We start from the raw sequence: 21,097 nt of genomic DNA on the forward strand, positions 1-21,097 counted from the left end.
GGTTTAAAAAAATGTATAGACATGTGATCTGGAACCTATACTTAGTATCAGTTCTAAGATAGAAGGTAAGAGTATTTTTTTAAGTTTTCATTAATTACTTCCCATGTATCAGAGAGAGAAGCAGTGTGATATGGTAGAGAGAATTGGCCATGAAGTCATTAAGACTTGAGATTGTCTCACCTCCAATACTTTCTGACTGTGTGACCCTGGGTAAGTCACTTACCACCCCAGTGAACTAGGCAATTCTCTAAAACAGGTGTCCTTAACCTTTTGGGGATCATGGACCACTTGGGAACTCTGGCGAAATCTATGGACGCTACAGCATAATGTTTTTTATGCATAAGATAAAATATATAAGATTGCAAAGGAAAAATTATATTGAAATATAGTTGTTTTTAAAAACAAGTTGATGGACTCCAGGTTAAAAACTCTTGCCCTAAGACTATAAATTGCAGAAAAGATAGAGAACCACACAGGGAGAAGGAGCTTCTGCATCTGGGAATTCTCTGTACCAGTGAAATCACAGATCAAGTCATTCTTCCTCACCTTATAATCCAGGTACTATCTTGCATACTGGGAATACACAGAGAGCAATGAAATCATCTTTGCTTACTTCCAAAGGGGAAGGCAAGGAGGGGAGGACAATATGCCCATGTGCACAAAAATACAAAATTATAAAAACTCAATAAAAGGGAATGGGAGACAAAGAACTAGAAATTGAGATCATTGAAATTGAAGGGAATGTGGGGAAAGGGGAGTATTACTGCATTGTTAGTCAAATTGTGAGTTGATCCAATCATTTGGGAGAGCAATCTGCAACCATGCTCAAAGAGTTACAAAATTATGTATACTTTTTGACCCAGCAATGCCACTATTTGGTTTGTTTCCTAAGGTGATCAAGGAAAATGGAAAATAAATTACGTATTCTAAAATATTTATAACAGCTCTTTTTGTGGTGCCAAAGAGTTAGAAATTGAGAGGATGTCCATCAATTGGGGAATGACTAAATAAGCTGTGATGTATGATTGTGATGGAATGTTTTTGTGCTGCAAAAAATGACAAGCAGGTTAATTCTGGAAAAACACGGAAAGACCTACATAAAATTATGAAAAGTAAGACAAGCAGAACCAAGAGCATATTACATACAACAGAAATATTGTTGAAATATGATGTGTATGTGTCCATCTCCAGAGGAAAAAAATCTGACAAAAAGAGATAAATAAGACATAGTTTTATTTATAGATATATCTTTGGGTCAAATGATGCCTTTTCTAATTGGAGGAAAGGAGGGAGGGAGTTAAATGCATATTCAAATGTCACAAACAAATTATTTTTTTTAATTATACAAATGGTTCATTGTTGTCACATTGCCCTGGGGTTCATGCCATGAGACTGGGTTTTTGGTGAATGAGTCTGTGTTATAATAAGTCCCTTATGGAAAAACAAAGTCCCTCAGATGGAGTCCAAGATGAACCTGTATTTAAAGGATGCAACTTAGGACGTGGAATCAATGTGATCACTCCAAACCCCACGGTTTGAGGACACTGTGCTGGAGCAACTGACGGATTGGTATCAATTCAGAGGATTCAGCAGGCTCAGAAGAAGGCAACCGAAGCTGGAAAAGATCTCAGGTTCACATACATAAATATATTTATAGAAATATATTTGTAGAAATATAAAAACACCATCAGCACATGACTACATGCCATACAGACACACATACATATTGACAAGAGTTAGAGCTGGATTCATCCATTCCTCTTTGTATGATGGTCCACAAGAAGGTAACAGATGTCTGCCTTTTCCCTCAACTCCATGAGCCTAGAATTTCTAATTCCTTTAATTGATTCATTTCCCACTTCCACACATATACTTCAGACTAAATGCTGTCCTTTTAGGATAAATTTTTCCAATCATCGCTGCCTTTAAAACACATTTTAATCTTTTTTAACGTCAGTAAAATTACACTTCTTTTCCTTAGGTCTTCAACTCCAACCTCTACCCTAAACCTGTATGGGGTAAGTGAGGAAAATGCTAAAACAGAGTCAAAAGACTTGAGGTCTTAAGCATGAGCTTCCCTTTTGAGTCACTGCGTAACTTCAGCTACTTAATCCTTCTGGACCCTGGTTTTCCAATCTACAAAATGGGAGCAAAGTCATTGCAGCACCTACTTCTTAAAATTATTGTTTGGAAACTATATTTTAAAATATGCTTGCTGCCTTATATGTTACAGATGATAATACTATTGGGAAGACTGCAGAGATCAGTTAGTCTAACCCTCTGGTCAATGCATGAATCCCATATAAACTATCTAAAACATCTCTGACAAGGATTCATCCTCTAGGATGTACAGATGATAATAATATATGATAATAATAAATTACCCCTTTCCAAAATGCTTGATACTGTAAAAAGAACTCAGAGCAGGAATAGTTTTCATTATTGGAAAAGTTTGTTCATTTGTGGGATTGAAAATAAAATGTGAAGATATTTTTTGTGATGCAAAAAAAAATGCATTCTGAGACAATCTATTTGGCAACAATCAGGTCAAGTCAAAAAGCATTTATGAAGGGGCAGGGAGATAGCACAGTGGATAGAGTCAGGCCTGGCGATGGGAGGACATGGGTTCAAATATGACCTCAGATACTCCCAAACTTGTGATCTTGGGCAAGTCACTTAAACTCCTGGTCTCAGTTTACTCATCTGTAAAATGAGCAGGAGAAAGAAATGACCAACAACTCCAATATCTTTTAGCAGTTAGGTAGCACTCCAGGACTGAAATTGGAAAGATTTGGGTTCAAATCTGGCCTTGGACACTTCCAAGCTATATCAATTTTAAGATAGAAGGTAAGGTTTATTTTCTTTTTAAGCATTCACTGTGTTCTGATCAGCTCTAAGTTTAGGGATACAAAGAAAGACAAAGAAAGTGGTCATTATACACAGAAACTGAAAACATTGTAGCACAATCAAACATAACAGCAATGCAATGATCCAGGATAATCCAGAGGAATTTATGAAAAAGAACTGTGGGAGTAGAAACAGAAGAAAAACATATGCTTGATCACATAGTGTGATAGGGATGTGATTACGGTTTTGATGTTAAAAGATCGCTCTACTGCAAATATGAATAATATGGAAATAGGTTTTGAACAATGATACATGTATAACCTAGTGGAACTGCTTGTTAGCTCCAGGAGGGGGACACAGGGGATGGATCATGAATCATGTACTCATGGGAAAATATTCTAAATAAATAAATAAATAAATATTTTAAAATAAATAAAATAAACTGTTTATTATTAGGAAGTTTCTCTACATATCAAGAACAAAATGTGCCTCTTTGCATCTTTCATCCATTGCTATGAATTCTACTTTATAGAGCAAAAGAATAAAATAAAAATTCTAGTTCTTCTTTTATGTGATGGTCCTTCAAATGCAGGAAAGGAACTACAATATCTGACCTAAGATTTCACCTTCACAAGCTAAACATTTCTGACTCCTTTAACTGATTATGCCTCATTTGAGATCCATGTACTGAACTCAATTATAAATAGGCAAGAAGGCATTTTCCAATCACTTGCTATGTGCCTAGCTCTGTGATAGGAAGAGGGTTAAAAAAAAGTTCCTGCCCTCAAGAAACTTACACCATCATCATAATTCTGCCTGAGCAATATAGTTTTGTTTACCCCTTAAACCTTTTTCATTTGTTCTTCACTATGCTTCTTCCTTCCAAAACAGATTTCCTAACAGTAATAAATATTTTGCTATATGAATTCGTTATGTAAAACTACTTTACCATGCCATCTCTGCTCTTCATTCTCTTTCAATATTCTGGACACATGTTAGATCCTACAAAGTATCAGTTATACATTTGAAGTTGTGTGTAATTGGAATGTTGTACCCCAGGACTATGTTCCTCAGAATTCCTTTAGTATTTGTAACCATGCCTAGGTAGTCTTTTTTCCTGCTAATGCAGCTGGAAAATGCTTTCTCTCACTTTACTTTGAGTTATTTTTATTAATAAACCTTATAAAAATAATACTTGGAGTATTTAGACATTTAATTCTAATCTGTTTTTTCCATTTGAATAAATTGAATAAATGGAAAAATTCCATTTATATGCTTCTTCTGTTATTATAATTGCTATTCTGTGTGGGACCTGGCTTAGCAGATCTTTTGTAAATAGTTTTCTTCTTTCTCCTACATTTTTTAAAAACATTTGTCTTAATTATTCATGTTCTTGGGTCTACCAAATACTGAGTTCTCATATTCAGTTGTTTCCAGGGTATTGCTTACTTTAACTTGTTCCATTGATCAATGTTATATTTTTGACAGTCTAGATCATTTTTATTAGTGCTTTATCATATAATATGAAATTTGGCAATCCTACCTTCTCATCCCATTCCAACCCCACTTCATTCCTATTTTCCCTTGAGATTCTTGACCTTTGATTTTTCCAGATTAATTATAATATTTATGAACATTTCTCTTACCCAGATGTTCTTTTCCATATCACGTAACTCTTTGAAAGACCTCATGACTTAGGATCATTAAAATTATAGCACACTTTCCCAAAGGCCATCCAGGATTATTTTGTAGAAAAATAATATCTATGGCAATGAAAATTCATGTTGCCTACTAATTCTCCCCTGTTGCTAATGGCCACTACATTTAAAAGCATTTCTTATTGATTGACTTGACTCTAGTAACTGGGGAAAAAAATCATCAGCAAAAGATCACAGGAGCCAGAGCCAACTTTTTTCTTAAGGTCCACTTGGAATGAAAAATCACTGTGGTCTCTTACTAAGCAATGGATCAGATTTCACTAGATATCATAGGGAAGTAGAAAAAGCACAAGCGTCGGAGGGAAGAGAGTTGTACAGTATTTCAATCCTAAAATCTTCATTCATAAACTAGCTATCACCAATACACAGGTGATGGCCTGTGAAAGAATTAAAGGGAGAAAGAATTGGAACTTCTGGTAAGAACAAAGAATAGGATTAGGAGCTGTAAGGTAAAGGGTAAAATTGAATAATAAAAATGTTTTAATCAGATAAAGGAATTTCAGAATTCATGAACATGTAAATGCAGCATTGTAGTTGAAGGCAAAAAACAAGAGTACTGATTACTTTGAGGGCAACTAGGCAGCTCAGTGGATAGAGAAGCAAACCTAGAGAAAGGAAGTCTTGAGTTCAAATCAGACACTTCCTATCTATATGACCCTGAGTAAGTCACTTAATCCCCATTGCCTACCCCTAGCTCTTAGAGCTCTTCTGCTTTGGAACCAATACATTAGTATTAATTCAAAGATGAAGGTAAGGGCTTTTTTTTTTTTTAAGTATTGACTATTCTTGTATATAGTTGAGGTAGAATGGGCAAGTAAATCATGGCAATTGAGTAGATTCCAGGTAGAACTAGGAAACTACAACATTTGTAGGAATATCATATAAAGGTTGGAGTCCATAAAATGAAGGTAAAGTTAGGATAAAAAGAAAATCCGTGAGCCAGGCATTTAACTCATTGGAAACGGAGGAGAGTATTCTTATTCTGGATAAATAACAAGTACTAGGCTCTTAAATGAGTGACAAATTTAGATGAATGAACCTCAAAAGAAGGGAAATTACTGAATGATGGTGGTAGGAGAAACTAATAAAATTTTAAAATTATATCTACCTTTAATATGTCACCCATTGGTTCTATACATCCTATTTGATATTGCTTATGCTTTCACTCATACCTTACAACCTATTGGTCATGGTAAGAGAGTAGAGTAAAAATTCCTGGAAAGAAAATAAAAATCTTTCTGTTACTTCATTTTTCCCTCTGCCTTCCACATCTAATCCTATTCTTTGTCCTCACCATAATCCATACTTCCTTCTTTCTTAGAACATCATCCCTTTACTAGATATACTCTCTTCATTATCATTTCCATCCTTTTGTGAACCAATTCAACTCTGCTATCCTCTATACACCTTGCTATCTCACACTAGGACCACTCATGCCTTATCACACCCCAACGTGGTAGGACTTCCACCATCCCTTGCCTTTCCTCTTTTTCACATCCTATTAAACAAAACTGGAGAATGTCACATAACTAAGATGACTAGATCCATTATACATTTATGTGACATCCTCTTACCTGGACCTTTACTACTACAAGGCAATCCTTTTACACTGCCCTAAAAATTCACTAATCTCAGTCATCATTGCAACTAATTCAAACTTTTCCATCCTTCCTCAAGTCTCTCATGTCTCTCATGACTCAGTTTCCCCTCACCTTCCCAGTTAAGAACCTTGCTTCATTTAGGGGGGGATAAGGGGGCAAAAATAAGGCCATTCACTTTTCTTCCCACTTCCCTCTATCTCACATAAAGAATTGTGCAAAAGCAAAATCCTCTACAAACTCAAGTGAACCCATTTCATCCTATCTTCTCCAGCAGTTTTCTCATCTCCATTCTCTCACTGATCTTCAAGCTCTCTCTGTGTTGACTAATTCTCTGGTGGTTATAAATATGCTCTCATCTCTCTCTTGCTGAAAGAAAAAATTTCATTTTCTCTTATCATCCTCACCAGTTACTACTCAGTATCACTCCTTTCTTTTCATAGCTAAACCCTTTGGTAAAGACTTCTACAATCATTGTCTCTACTTCCTCTCTTCTCATTCAATGTTCCATAGTGGGGTTCTGATTTTATAACTCAACCAAAACTATACTTTCCAAAGTTAGCAACGATCTCTTAATTGTAAATCTAATAGAATTTTCTCAGTCTTCATTCTTTGTTATCTCTCTAAAGCCTCTGACATTATCAGTCTCCCTCTTTTTCAGGACACACTCTTCTCTAGGTTTCTGTGATACTACTCTCTCCAGGTTCATCTATGTGAATGCTCATCAATCTCCTTTGCTTGCTCATCATCTAGGTCATGGCCACTAACAGTGAATGTCATCCAGATATCAATCCTGGGTCTTCTCTTCTTCTCCACTGATACTATCTCACTCATTGATCTTATCAATTTCCATGTGTTCATTTATAAATTCTATGGAAATGATTGTCAGAATTATTTACGTAGCTCTAACCTCTCTACTGGCTTGCAGTCTTGCATTAACCAACTGCTTATTGGACATCCTGAACTGGATTCTAGTAAGCATCTCAAACTATATACACTCAAAGCAGAATTTTACATTTTTCCCAAAATGTCTTCCCTCTTCTGAACTTCCCTATTACTATTAGGAGTACCACCATCTTTCCCATCACCTAGGTTCCCAACCTTGATATTATAACTGAATCTTTACTCATACCATACATATCTCATATAGTACCAAAACTTGTAATTTCTACCCTTACAACATCTCTTACATTTCTCCTATTTTTTCCACTTACACAGCCAACACCTTGGTGTAGGCTCCTATATTCTCACCCCTTGACTACTATAATTGTCATTTGGTTGGACTCCCAACCTCAACTTTCTTTTCTTTACAATTTAACCTCTCCTAAGCTGTCTAACTGATTTTTCTAAAGCACAAGACTGACCATGTCATTGTTCATTAATCTCTAGTGGTTCCTTATCAGTTCTAGGATCAAATACAAAATCTGTAATTCAAAGTACTTCATAACCTGGTGCCTTCCTATTTTTCCATTCTTCTTACAGCTTACTCCCGCCAGCCACTCAGAGACATTGGTTTCCTTGTTATTCTTCTGATAGACACTCCACCTCCAGATTCTGAGCTTTTTCAATGGCTATCCCCATGAAAGAATTCTCCTTCTTCTCAACTCCTCTTGGATTCCCCAAATTCCTTAAGTCTCAGCCCAAATCTTAGCTTATGCAATAAATCCTTCTTATTGCCCCCCTTTTCCAAACTTACCACAAAACCACGTGTGTCTTCCCTCTGAGATGACCTCCCATCTAACTTTTATAGATTCTGTAATTGTTTGCAATGTTATGTCCTTCACTGGAATAAGAGCTCATTCACAGAAAGGATCATATTATTGCTCTTCTATGTATCCCCAGTGCTTAACACCATGGCTGGCAAAAAGTAAGTGCTTAACAAATGTTAGCTGACTAAATGAATGACTATTGCAGGGACCAAGCAAAATGAATATTAACCATCTTCTTCTTAATAGCTTTTCAAATATTTGAAGACCACCATCATGTCTTATTTGATTCATTCCTATATTATTTTAAGGTGAAACATCCCCAGATATTTGTCCCATGGCATGGTCGTGAAAGCCTTCTCTATCTTGGTTGCCTTTCTCTGGATATTCTTATTATTAGTCTTCCTAAGATAATGGAACCTAATACTCCAGAGGTAGTCTGACCAGAGCAGAATACAGGTCAGATTTCCATCTTCCTGCACTCAGTTTCTAAACTTTGTTAGTAGTTGCATTTGTTCATCTAACCCAATTACTCGAGTCACTCGATTTATATTTCATAGAGTTTATCTCCAGACAAAACCAGTAAGTTACAGATTTTTCTTTGATATCCTAAGTTTCCCACTTCTGTGACATTCCCTCCTTCATACCCCTCTATTCCCCATGAGCCCAATGTGCTCAAGTATCTTCTCCCTTGAAAAATTCTGCTATCAGGAAATCAGTCCAGTCAAGCATTTATTAAGTGCTATATGCCTCTTACTTCCCCAGAAGAATTTGCATATTAATAGACACAAAGGAATGAGTTTCCAGTTAAAGAATTTCAGGACATAGGGATAAAGTATTTGTAGGAGTAAAAGGTAGGACACCTTTTTCTAGAGTCCCTAGAAATATCTGGGACCGGCCAGTGAACACTGCAAGTGCCCTCTCTCATACATTCTTTCTGTATGACCGTAGGAAGTCACTTGATTTCCTGGGGCCTCACGTCTCTCATCTGTCAAATTGTGGGGTTTTACTAGATGATCTGTGAGGTTCCTCCCAGCTTTAGACATACACCTCTTCTGTAAACCGCAGACAATGCTATCTTATCTGTCTTTCAGGAGCACTGAAAAGATCAAATGTAGAAAATTTTATAGGAGTATGTGGTAATGAGGAGGAAGAGGATGAGATGATGAAACTCTCCACTAATGTGGGAATATTTCTATAAATCAAATTTTATCATAAATAATAATTTAATTATTAACATGTTTGTTAGAGTAATTATGATTGATGTTCATAATAAGCATTCATCAAACACCTCACATGCAGTCAGCCTTGTAGAAGACATAAAGAGTTGGACTCACTCCTGGCCCAGTGGGCTTACGATCTAAATTATAAATGTGAGATATTATTATCTGCTCCTCACAGGACTGCCTTGGCACTGAAAGGAGTGGGAGTTGCAGTCTTCAATTTAATCCCCCCCTTTCTCCCAGACATTTATAACACAGCTGTGGAAAGGTGCTCCTGGCAGGAAGTTGGCACATAATTTCTCAGGCTGGGAGCAAATTTCAGAATCAAACAAAGAAGAAAAAAAAACTGAGCAGGTTGGTTTGTTCAAGTTCTAACTGGGAAGAGAAAAACAAAGAAGTTGCTTGGTGAATATTAGATCCGTACCATTCAGAGTAAAGTGGAAGGATGGGTAAAGCTTTGGATAATTCAGTTCTCTATTCCAGCTTCAGTTTTTTTGTTAATGTTGGCCAATGAAGATTTTCTCACAATTACTTGACTAATTATGGTCATGTAGACCTGCCTTCTCATGTGTTTATATTACTGCAGATGAGCTTTGTTTTCTGGAATTTGACATGTCAGTACCCCAGTGCCTAGAACAGACCCTTGCACATACTAAATTCTGAAAATATTTTGCTGATTATTTGATTGATTATTAAACAGCCCTCCTCTGTTTAAAAGTATTAAAGATAAAATTGTTAAATGTTAATTTATTATCACCTAAAAGGTCACCAATACATGGTCAGATATACATATGTGTATATATACATTTCTTTTTTAACTATCATAAAAATCCATGATTTCTTTTGAGTTCTTCTGTACTTCTCCCATCTGTGTATTTTTATAAAGCTTTTATTGGTTTTCTATTTCTTATATTACTATAATTATCCCAATTATGTCTTTCTCTCACCCTCCAAAAGAACCATCCCATAGGACAAATACTAATTATTTTTAGAAAGGCAAAAAATGTCAATACAATTGATTGATATCACCAAAAAGTCCAAAAACATGTGAAGTATAACATTTATGAACTGCCACCTCCAAGAAGGGGTGGGTTAGAATGATCTTCTCATATCATTTTATTCTAGTCAGGCTTGGTCTTTAAAATTCTGTTACATTTACTTTTGGGTTTTTTTGTATGTTGTTATTTACATTGCATATTGTTTATTTGGCTCTATCAAGAATTCAAGGAGATGGTTCAGCATCAAACAATATTGTTTACTACTATATATCTTTTTTGGCTCTTATTGCTTCAGTCTGCATTAATTTAGATTTTTCTATACTTCTCTGCTTTCAGCACACATATCATTTCTTAGGACACAATAATATTATATTACATTTGTGCTCCATAATTTGGTTAGCCATTTTCCAATTGATTCTTTTTTAAAAACCCTTATCTTCAGTCTTAGAATCAATATTGGTTCTAAGACAAAAGAGCAAGAAGGTCTGAGCAATAGCGGTTAAGTGTCTTGCTCAGGATCATATAGTTAGGGAGAGTCTGGGTCCAGATTTGAACGCAGAATTTTCAAACTCCAGGCCTGGCTTTCTATCCACTAAGCCACATAGCTACCCCCTTGCAATAATTCTTAATAAGAGGTCCAAGGATTTGTTTTTGCTACATGTAGGCTCATCTGATATAAGCTGATTCCATTTACTGGGGAAGGCAGATCTCATAATCTCTTCCATAATTTTGCTCTTCTATCAATTCTGTGAAGAATTGAAGAAATTCTTTAGGTGGAGTATAAAGGAATAAGTACAGTGGCTGAGAAACTCAGTTGAGTCTCTAATTCAAAACCCAAATATAGAAATAATTCAGTATATGTTTAAAAAAAATCTTCTCATAGGGAACTGAACCAAATTTACAATAAATGGTCAAAAGATATGAATAGACAGTTTTCAGAAAGAAAAAAAGCTATCAATTGTCACATTAAAAATGCTCTAAATCACTCTTGATTTATTTTTTCCATCTGAATAAGTTTATTTAGTCCATTTAAAACATTATTCCTTGGTTACAATAATCACATGATTTCCCTCCCTCCCCTCCACCCACCCATTCCACAGCCAACCTGCAATTTCATTGGGTATTACATGTGTCCTTGATCAGAACCTATTTCCATGTTGTTGTTTACACTAGGATATTCATTTAGAGTCTACATCCCCAAAAATATGCCTTCCACCCATGTATTCAAGCAGTTGTTTTTCTTCAGTGTCTTTACTCCCGCAGTGTTTCCTCTGGATGTGGATAGTGGTTTTTCTCGTAGATTGCTCCGAGTTGTTCAGGGTCATTGCGCTGCCACTAATGGAGAAGTCCATTACATTCAATTGTACCAAAGTGCATCAGTCTCTGAATCACTCTTGATTTAATGATTTTAATGAAAATTAAAACATCTTTGAGATACCATTTCAAGCCTAGCAGTTTGGCTAACATGATAGAAAAGGAAGTATACAAATGATGGAAGGGTTGTGGAAAAATTGAGACACATGCATTTTTGATGGAATGGTGAAATGATCCAACCATTCTGGAGAACAATTTGGAACTAAGCCCAAAGGGAAATCAAACTATCCATACCCTTTGACTCAGAACTATGTCTCTATCCCCAAAGAGATATAAGAAATAGGGAAAGGACCCACATGTACAAAAATACTTAAAGCAGCTCTTTTTGTGGTATCAGTGAATTGGAAACTAATGGGAAACTAATCAATTAGGGAATGGCTGAATAGGTTCTGATATATGATTATGATGATTGCAATATTATTGTTCTATAACAAATGATGAGGGGGGCAGTTTCAGAAAAACTTATATATACTTGTATGAACTGATGCAAGTGAATTTTAAAGAACCAGGAAATCATTATGTCCAGTTATAGCAATATTGTAATGATAATTAACTGTGAAAGATGTATCTATTCTAATCAATACAAGTATCCAAAAGAATTCTGAAGGATTCATGATGTAAAATACTTTTCCCCTTCAGAAATAGGACCAATAAACTCTGAGTACAGACTGAAGCATATTATTCTACATTTTTCTTAATCTTTCTTTTTTGCAACATAGCTAATACAGAAATATATTTTGCATGGGGGAAAAGCAAGAATAAAACTATGAATCTAAAAAATTGCTATTATGAATATTTAATGTATATGAAGACTATCTTTTTATCAGTATCTTCCCAGTATTATAAACCCAGTGATCAAATCTCTGGTTCAAAAGATAAGGACATTTTAGTCATTTTTATTTGCATAATTCCAAGCTTTCCAAAATAGTTATACCATTTCATAGCTCCAACAACAATGTATCACATGGCTATTTTTCTACCACCTTTGTTGCCATTTTTGAGTCATTTTTGCCAATTGGTATAGTGTGAGAAGAAACTTCAGAATTGTTTTTATTTTAATCTTATTATCAGTGATGTGTAGCATTTTTCATGTAATAGTTTGCTTTTCTAATGAAAACTATATGCTAATATCCTTTGACCATTTATCTTTTGGGAAATTACTACATGTGTGTATGTGTGTATGCATAGTCATACATATATAGAAACATACATATAAACTCCATATATAAGCCATCAATATTTACACACATTTATATATCCAAGATGTATAATATTAAAATATTAGGATCTATTACTTATGTCTCTTGGATATCAAATCTTTACAAGAGAAACTTGAATAATTTCCCCCTATTTGACCACTTTCCTTTTTGTACTAGATTCATTAATATTGTATGTGCAAAGATTTTGGTTTCAACTTATCAAAGTTATCCATTTTATCTTTTGTAATTATTTCTATATCTCCTACTCATAGTTATAAGAGGTGTATGATCTGTTTTTCTTTGAAGTTTTTTATAGTGTTATCTTTAATATTCAGGTCATAATAGAATGTATTTTAGAAGATGGTATATGATATTGATATAAGCATAGTTATTGCAAGACTTTTTTTCTAGTTTTCCAAGCAGTTTTTATTACTTTTTAAAGTTTTTCACTAGATAATTTATATTTTCCATTTTATCAAACACTGCTTTATTGAGTTCCATTGTTACCAGTTCTCCCTCGTTTTGCCTGTTTCATTGATTTATATCCCTGTTCTTTAGATATCAGCAGACAGTTTTAGTGACTGCTGTTTTATAATACAACTTGAGGTCTGAAAGTGATTTTCACTCATCATCTTTCTTTCTGTTTATTTTTGAGGATTTATTTTGTAGCTTACAACTTTTCTGAAGGTATTATCTCCATTAATATCTATGCTGATTCCCTAAGATTTTCCAATTAAACTATCATATGATCAGCAAACAGGAATATTTTCATCTCTCTACCTATCTTTGTTCCTTTCATTTCTTCCTCTTGACTTACTGTTATTGCTAGCATTTACATATCCAAAAAAAGTGAGAAAGTAAGAATTCTTGCTTTGCTGTACTCCCATATTTATTAGAAAAGGTACCATAGTATCCCCATTACACGTTTGCCTGTGTTTTTAGGTTTTTTTTTTATTTTAAAAAAGAATCTAGTATATTTCCACTTTGTAGGAGATTTAGCACAAAATAGTATTGTTCTTTATTTTTTCTGTATCTATTGAGAGATCATGTTTTGGACTTTAGGTTCTTATTATGATTAATTATGTTGATTGTTTTCCTAATGTTGAGCCATCCCTGATATTAATCGTACTTCATCATAACAAAAGATTTCCTGGATAAACCACTTGTTGATGATAAATCATTTATTCAAAAATGTTGAATCAATGTTCATTAATGATATCATCTCAGTTTTATTTCTGAGGTCCCTTTTTCATTCAATAAACATTTACTAAGTTCCTTCTATGTGTACGTTATTCTAAGCTGTAGAGATAAAAACAAAACTCTTCCTGCCTTCAATGGACTCATTCTATTAGGAAGAAACATTCCATAGATAAATTAATGTAAAGTATATACAAAGTAAAGACAATTTAATTTCAGGAGAAGAACACTAGCACCTGGGAGACTCAGTTTGGAACTTATATGTATGACTGACAATGTCATGTAATCTCTCTGAATCTGTTTCCTCATCTATAAAATGAAGAGGTCAGAAAAGTTCTTCTCTAAATTTCCTTCCAATTCCAAAATCCTATGATCCTAAATATTAGTTGAATTCCAGCAACTGAGATACACTTTTAGCAGCACAAATACTTTTGGGGGGAAAAACAAGAGTCTAAGAAAGCACTCTGTCTACAATCAGCAAAATAGATTGTTTATTTGATTTTATTTCCATCAACTGTAATATCTTCTTCATTTGTCTCTTGCCAACTCTTAAAGGTCTATAAGGTCCATTGCCTTAATGGAATCTCTCCTGAATTCTCTAACCCTTAATGGCCTTCCTTTCTGATGTACTCAAAGCATTCTCAATTTATATCATTCATTTGATTTTCTACCCATTGTGCCTTGTGATAATTCTTATATTTTGCTCTTCTGGTTATTTAATTCTTTATTTGTGTTTGCTTTGTTCTTTTACCTAGATTTTTAACTCTTAGAGATTGAGAACTATACCATACAGAACTTTATTTTACCACTAACCTGACTCCAAATAGTCCCTTATATAATACACTTAGTTAGGAGGTGATATCAAATGAGTAAATACATTGATTAATTTGAATCAATTGAATATGTATTTATAATTACTAATGTTAGTCTCTTCCCATTAAGTATTATAATACTTTCATTATTCTTTACCATTAGATAATATTTATAAAATTCTTATCACAGTGTTTAGCACATTATGAATCCTTAGTAAATGCTTTTTCTGCCCTTTTCCCTGTATTCATTAGATACTAATTAGAGGATCATAAGGACTGTTAGAAGACTTAGTTTTAAAAGACATCAGAGGGAAATAGAGTAAATAAGATAACTTTATTCATCTAGAATCTGAAAAGTTTCTTGCTTGGGAACCTTACTGTAGATGGTATGCACATAGTCTCAGAATCAGAAGACCTGGACTAACACTTCATACCTATATAACTGAACAAGTCGCTACCCTAGGTAAGGATAGCATAAAACTTTGGGATCTTCTAATGCTTATAAAACTGCCAGGGCTGAATAGAGTTGGAAATAAAAATAAATGTAAAAGAAAGTATGAAGCTTTGTGGGGAAAAATACCACTGGATTTGAAGCCAGCATCCCCAGGTTCCAATTCCACTTCTGCCATTTATTGCCTCTGTGAATGTGAACAAATTGTTTTACCTCTTTGGGCTTCAATTCCCTCATCTGTAAAACTGTGGATCTTCCTGACTGCCCCCTTCTCTCTTCTCTAATCCAATTTTGACACTGCTACCCTGTAAACCTTAAAATTTCTTAGACTTATAAATGTTGGAAATTTCACCATTGGGAAATTTCATACTTGAAAAATTTCCTATTGATGGTGAGAACTCTATTGGAATGTGAACCCCATTGGCATGGGAGGTTCCTCCTCCTCCCTTCTTAAGATTACTTTAGGACAGAAACCTTTTGCTGAACAATGGAAAGGGCTTTGACCTATGCTTAAGCATAGAACAGGAATTTCTTTGAGTCATGATTGATTTTAGAATTGATACAATAAAGATACTTGGAATGACAGAACCAGGTCTTGGAAAATACAATTTCCACCCCACTCAGTCCTAACAGGATTTAGGAAGGGCTGCAGCAAAGGATCAAGATTTAATTATTTGAGAATATGACCTTCAACAGACATGTGCAAAGCCACAGACCTCTGGGCGGTCCTGGGTTAAGCTAGAGCCACCATTGGCACAGGGAAGACATGGACAGTGATTGGTAGAAGTGAGAACTGAGGGGAGGGAACTTGGATGGTTTCCTTAAAGATAGAGGGGTCTGAGGACTGAGGGTGGTTGGTTGGAGAGGTTTTTGGTCTGAGAGGTGGTGCTTTGAGGATTGGCTCTGAAAGAAGCTGGAGGTGGAGGCCCCTGAGACTGTTTCTCCATTTTGGTCACGTGAGTAATAGGGACTGATCTCCTTTCTTTGCCTCAGCTATCTAAGGGCTTGGGCCTTTTGGCCCAGCCTAAACAGAAGGGGTATTTAAGCCCTATTCCCTTCTCTCCCCTTTCTCTCTCCCTCTCTCTTTCTATCTCTAATACCTTTCTTCATCCTGTTTGTAATTAAACTCTATAAAAGGTTGACGGCTGACTTGAGTTTTCATTTAGGAATTACATAGTTGAATTCCTTGGCGACCTTAAATTAATTTATATCAGTCTTTTAAAGTGATTTCCTTGTCACAACTCTCAAAACCTTTTAATGTATATCAGTCTTTCGATCAAAACCCTTCCGTGGACCCCCACTCTTTACTAAATAAATTGAGCCACTCTTCTGCTTCCTACATCCTCAGTGATAAACTATATCCTCCTCTGTTTCTCATGGAAAGTCCCCCATCAACAGCGTACTTGGGTGAATTCCCCAGTACTACCAACAGCCTAGCCTACCAGGGTGGATTCCACTTTCCTGAAGACCATAGTTTTTGGTCAATCTGCCCCTCTTTGAAAATCTCTTGTATATACTGTGTGTGTGTGTGTGTGTGTGTGTGTGTGTGTGTGTGTGTGTGTGTGTGTATTGTTTTCACTTACCTGTAGACATGTTAATCCATTTTTCATCTTCATATCTGGAGTGACTAGCACTATTCTTGGCTCCTAGTAACTTATTAACCAAAGATTGTATGAGGAGCTGGATTAAATTGAGAAGAAAACTGACGCTTAAAGGTAAAATGACCTGCCTAAGATTCCCTGGCGGTTAAACCACAGAGAAAAATGTAGATGGTGCCCTAGTGACTGTGGATTGTCCTTCTTGGCTGAACTAGAGGGTTCTTAAACCTCCAATAATGTGGGATAAGCCTACAGAAGTGGCTTGGGACTTTGACCCCAAACTGAAGGAATTTATTTGGATTCTTTGGGCAACAGAGAGGTAGATGCCATCAGCTTTGGAGTTTTGAGTCTTTGGCTGCTCTTTGTGGTGTCGAGTCGTCAGCCGCTTCTCCGGCTCTCTCCTGTCTTGGCTGCCTTCGTCGTGGCCACCCCTTCCCTGTAAACATGTGTGTGCCTCTGTCTTCTGTTCACACTCCCAGCTTCATCCCCGTGCCTTTTGCTTCTTTAACATTCTCTGACATATGTCAGGTCTAAAACGAAAGCCACTGATTCCCGTTGCCTCTTTGGATGGTTGTTATGGGCTGTTTTGCATGCGTATGGATTTTTTCCTCCCCGAGGCCCCCACCCCCACCCCACACTGTGATTGACAGCTTCTGCATCATTACTCCAGCAGCTCTGTCCCAGGGTCAGGAGGAACAGCAGGCTCCCCCTTCCCACCCGGAACGAAAAGTGCCATTTTCTCAGCCCTCTGTACTCACAAACACGTTTGCATTCGTTCTCAACTCATTTCCACCCTGCCAGTTTCGTTAGCATGTCTGGCACAAGGTGAGGATCCCAGAGCTTTTTGCTACACCCTTTCTTTCACCCAGAATGAAGGTGAATCAGTGACACCCGCGTGCTATCGAAAGCCAACCGGCAGGTGGTCAATGTGAGGAAATGAGGAAGAGGCTGTGCTTCAGTTCCTAGGGAGCAGGGAGGTTCAGGAACAGCCTATGTGCCACAGTCATCAGACCATAAACGTCAAGCAAAAAGGAACTTCAGAGATCACCTAATCGAATCCCCTCATTTTAAAGAGGAGGAAACTGAGGCCCTGAGTGGTAGAGTGAGTTGTCCAGTGTCACATGCGGAATGGGATAGTGCCCAAGCCAGGATTTGACTCTAAGTCTTCTGATTCTGGTCAATAACTTTTCATTTCTCCATATGTCAGTGAAATCCATGAAAGCCATCCCAAGGGACTGATTAGGCACTCCTATTACTCCCTGCAGTCCTATAGAAGGAACATTCTAGAACTGACTTTGATAGTGGGGTGGGGATCCGGTACCTTTGCTTTTGACTCTCCATCCATACTTTCAGAAAATGTTTATTGAGTGCCTGGTAAAATAGAGAAGTTGTTTTGTGAACAAAAGGGGCAGAAATACAGAAAATATATAATATATGAAACTTGTCCTCAGGAAGCTTGAAATCTTGACTCCATGGAAGTCAAGTAATTAAGTAATAATATGAAAGCTAGAACAATAAGGCACACACATATCTGACACATACATAGGTAACCACTATGGTTTCTGAGGAAAGTGAGATGACTGCAGTCCAAAGGAAATCAGAAACTTCTACAGAAAGACTGTTGAATTTGAGTTAGACTTTGAAGGTGGCAAAACATTTGAACAGGTAAAGGATGGAAGGCATTTAGAACTAGACAAACTTTCTTCCTTTCAGGATCCCTGGCCTAAGAATTCATTTCATCCTTTCTAGTTTTCTGTGGTTGATGCTACAACTCAAACCAAAAATCTCTCCTACTAATATGGTGGCTACTCTGTGAAGTCTATTAATGCAAGACCCAGGAAATACTGAAAAAGGAATACTCTTCCAACCACGTCATGGGATATGCCTTAATGATCTCTAGTTATTCACATGAAGAAATTACTCCCTTGCTTTCTGATCTTCCATTTCCAAACTATAATTCACAACCCAGCAGTCAATTCCAAAGCTATTGAACTTTGCTGGAGAAAGTCACACAATTAATAGCTGATTTCACCCACTACAAATTCATAGTACCTTTTCTGGGTTTTGGCTTCTCCTCAATAGCTCTCTACTTTTATCAAGTCCTAATCCCATTCCCTATAGCAATTACATAAAGCATTTTTTTCCTCCCTTCCTCTCATCTGCAGCTCTATTCCAACAAATACACAAAAGATATCTCTTATTCTACTTAGAAACTAAAGCAATACAGCTTGCACTCCCTTAGTTTCCCTTCTCCATTCTTTCTAAATCCTCAGTTGCATAATGCATCCTCTTCTCTCTCTTTCTGGTTACGCAAGAAATATTCATACCTCTCACTAAAGCTAATCTCACTTCGGTGGCTCTTGATCTCATGCCATTTCCTTGTCCCCTCACTAGGGACTTACCCCAAGGTAGCACAATGGATATAGCCTTGGAATCAGAATTAGGAAGACTCAAATTCAAATCTCTGGCCTTGTATAGTTACTAAATTAAAACTATGTACAAATCATTTAGACCCTTTTTGCCTCAATTTACTCAACTGCAAAATGGAGATAAAAATACCACTTACCTTTTGGGTACCTTTGTGAAGATCAAATAAGGTATTTATAAAGTGCTTAGCACACCTTAAGACCTTAAGAAAATGCTTGTAACATACCTCTACCCTATGCCACAGACACTCTCCCATCTGCATACAAAAATATTCAATAATAAAAAGAAATTTATCTAAATACATATTCCTCAATCATTCTTTCCTAAGTCACCTAGGACTCTTTCAGGTCCCTACTACCATACTCCTTGAAAGAATTGTCTATGACTCAAGTCTCCATCTTCTCATTGCCCACTTTCTCCAGAATTCCTTGCAATAAATACACTACTAAAACTACTCTCAAGGTTCAATTATTTCAGGCAAACTTTTGTTAAATGCCTACTCCATTCTAGGCACTGGATACAAAAACAAAAACTGGTTCCTGCCCTCAAGGAGCTCACATTCTACTGGGATAATAACCTATACCCAAATAAATAAATATAATATAATTTAATGAGAGTGAGAAACCAGGGAAGAGGAGAGAGGGGGAGAAAGGAGGGAGAGGGAAAAGAAAAGAAAGACAGAGAGAGAGATGGAGAGGGAGAAAAAGACAGAGATAGAGAGCTAACAAAGAAGGAGGGGCAGAAAATCATAGGAGGGGGTACCTATGTTGGGTCCTGAAGGAAGGTAAAATGATTGTATGAGGCAGAGATGAAAAAAGAGAGGCATGAGGAACAGCTTAGTAGAAGTTAATGAGACAAGTGGAATATCAAGTTCAAAGAGCAGCTAATTCTCCAATTTGGCTAAAATATAGAGTGCAAAAATGTTCCTATTTTACCCTAAAGACATCAGCAAACCGTCAAAGATGAAAAGAAGGGAGTTAACTAGTCAGATCTAAGTTTTAGGATTACTAATTTGGCATCTACATGGAGAAGGAACTGGAGAGAGAAGCAACAAGAAGCAAGACCAATTTAGAAAATGTTTCTATAATACAGGCAAAAAGGCATAAGTGTCTCAATTTGGGTAGTGGTCCTCTGAGTGGAGAAAAATGGGAAAATGAGATTGATGGTGCAAAGGTAGAATCAACAAGACACAAGAACTAATAGGATATTGAGAATGTGGAGGAGAGAGAAAATTTAAGAATTACTGATTTTGCGAAACTGAGTTGGAAGAAATATGGCACTCCAATCAGAAATAGAGACATCAAGAGAGAAGATAAGTGGGCCCAAGAAAGATCTTCAGGAAAGACCATACTTTCTTCAACATTTTCTCAACTAATGATCACCCATTTGTTTCCAGACTTGCCAGTACCAAAAAAAGATTCACTGTAAAATATTTTGGTTATTTATAGGACTTTTTCTTCTTTTGGTCTCTCAGAAACATATTTTTTTAAATGAATAAACCTTTTGTTAAGGGATTTGCCCAGGGCCACATAGTAAATATTTAAGGCAAGATTCAAACCCAAGTTTTCTTTTTTTCCAAGTCCAACACTTTATCCACTAAAACATGCTGTCTCAAATAAGACTAAGGTAGGTTCTAGCAAACAAAGAAAATGATGAATAACAAGAGGGTGACGATAGAAGAGGGAATATTTCAGGATCAAAACAGAAAGAAAGTGATGGGTCTGGAAATCAAAATGACTATTTCTTTTTTAGAAGCTAAAGGACAATGAGGATAATCAACAGTCATCAAAGATATCTTTTTTGAAAATTCTAAAGACCTTTTTTCTTGACCTCTCAGAAGCTTTAGACATTATTGATCTCCACTGTTTTACTCTGCCCTTGGTTTCAGAAACATTGCATCTCTTGTAATTTCCCAATTACATGTAATAACAATTTTCCACATACATTCC

The sequence above is a fragment of the Monodelphis domestica genome, chromosome 3, assembly GCF_027887165.1.
Source record: "Monodelphis domestica isolate mMonDom1 chromosome 3, mMonDom1.pri, whole genome shotgun sequence".
In the NCBI taxonomy this organism is placed as follows: Eukaryota; Metazoa; Chordata; class Mammalia; order Didelphimorphia; family Didelphidae; genus Monodelphis; species Monodelphis domestica.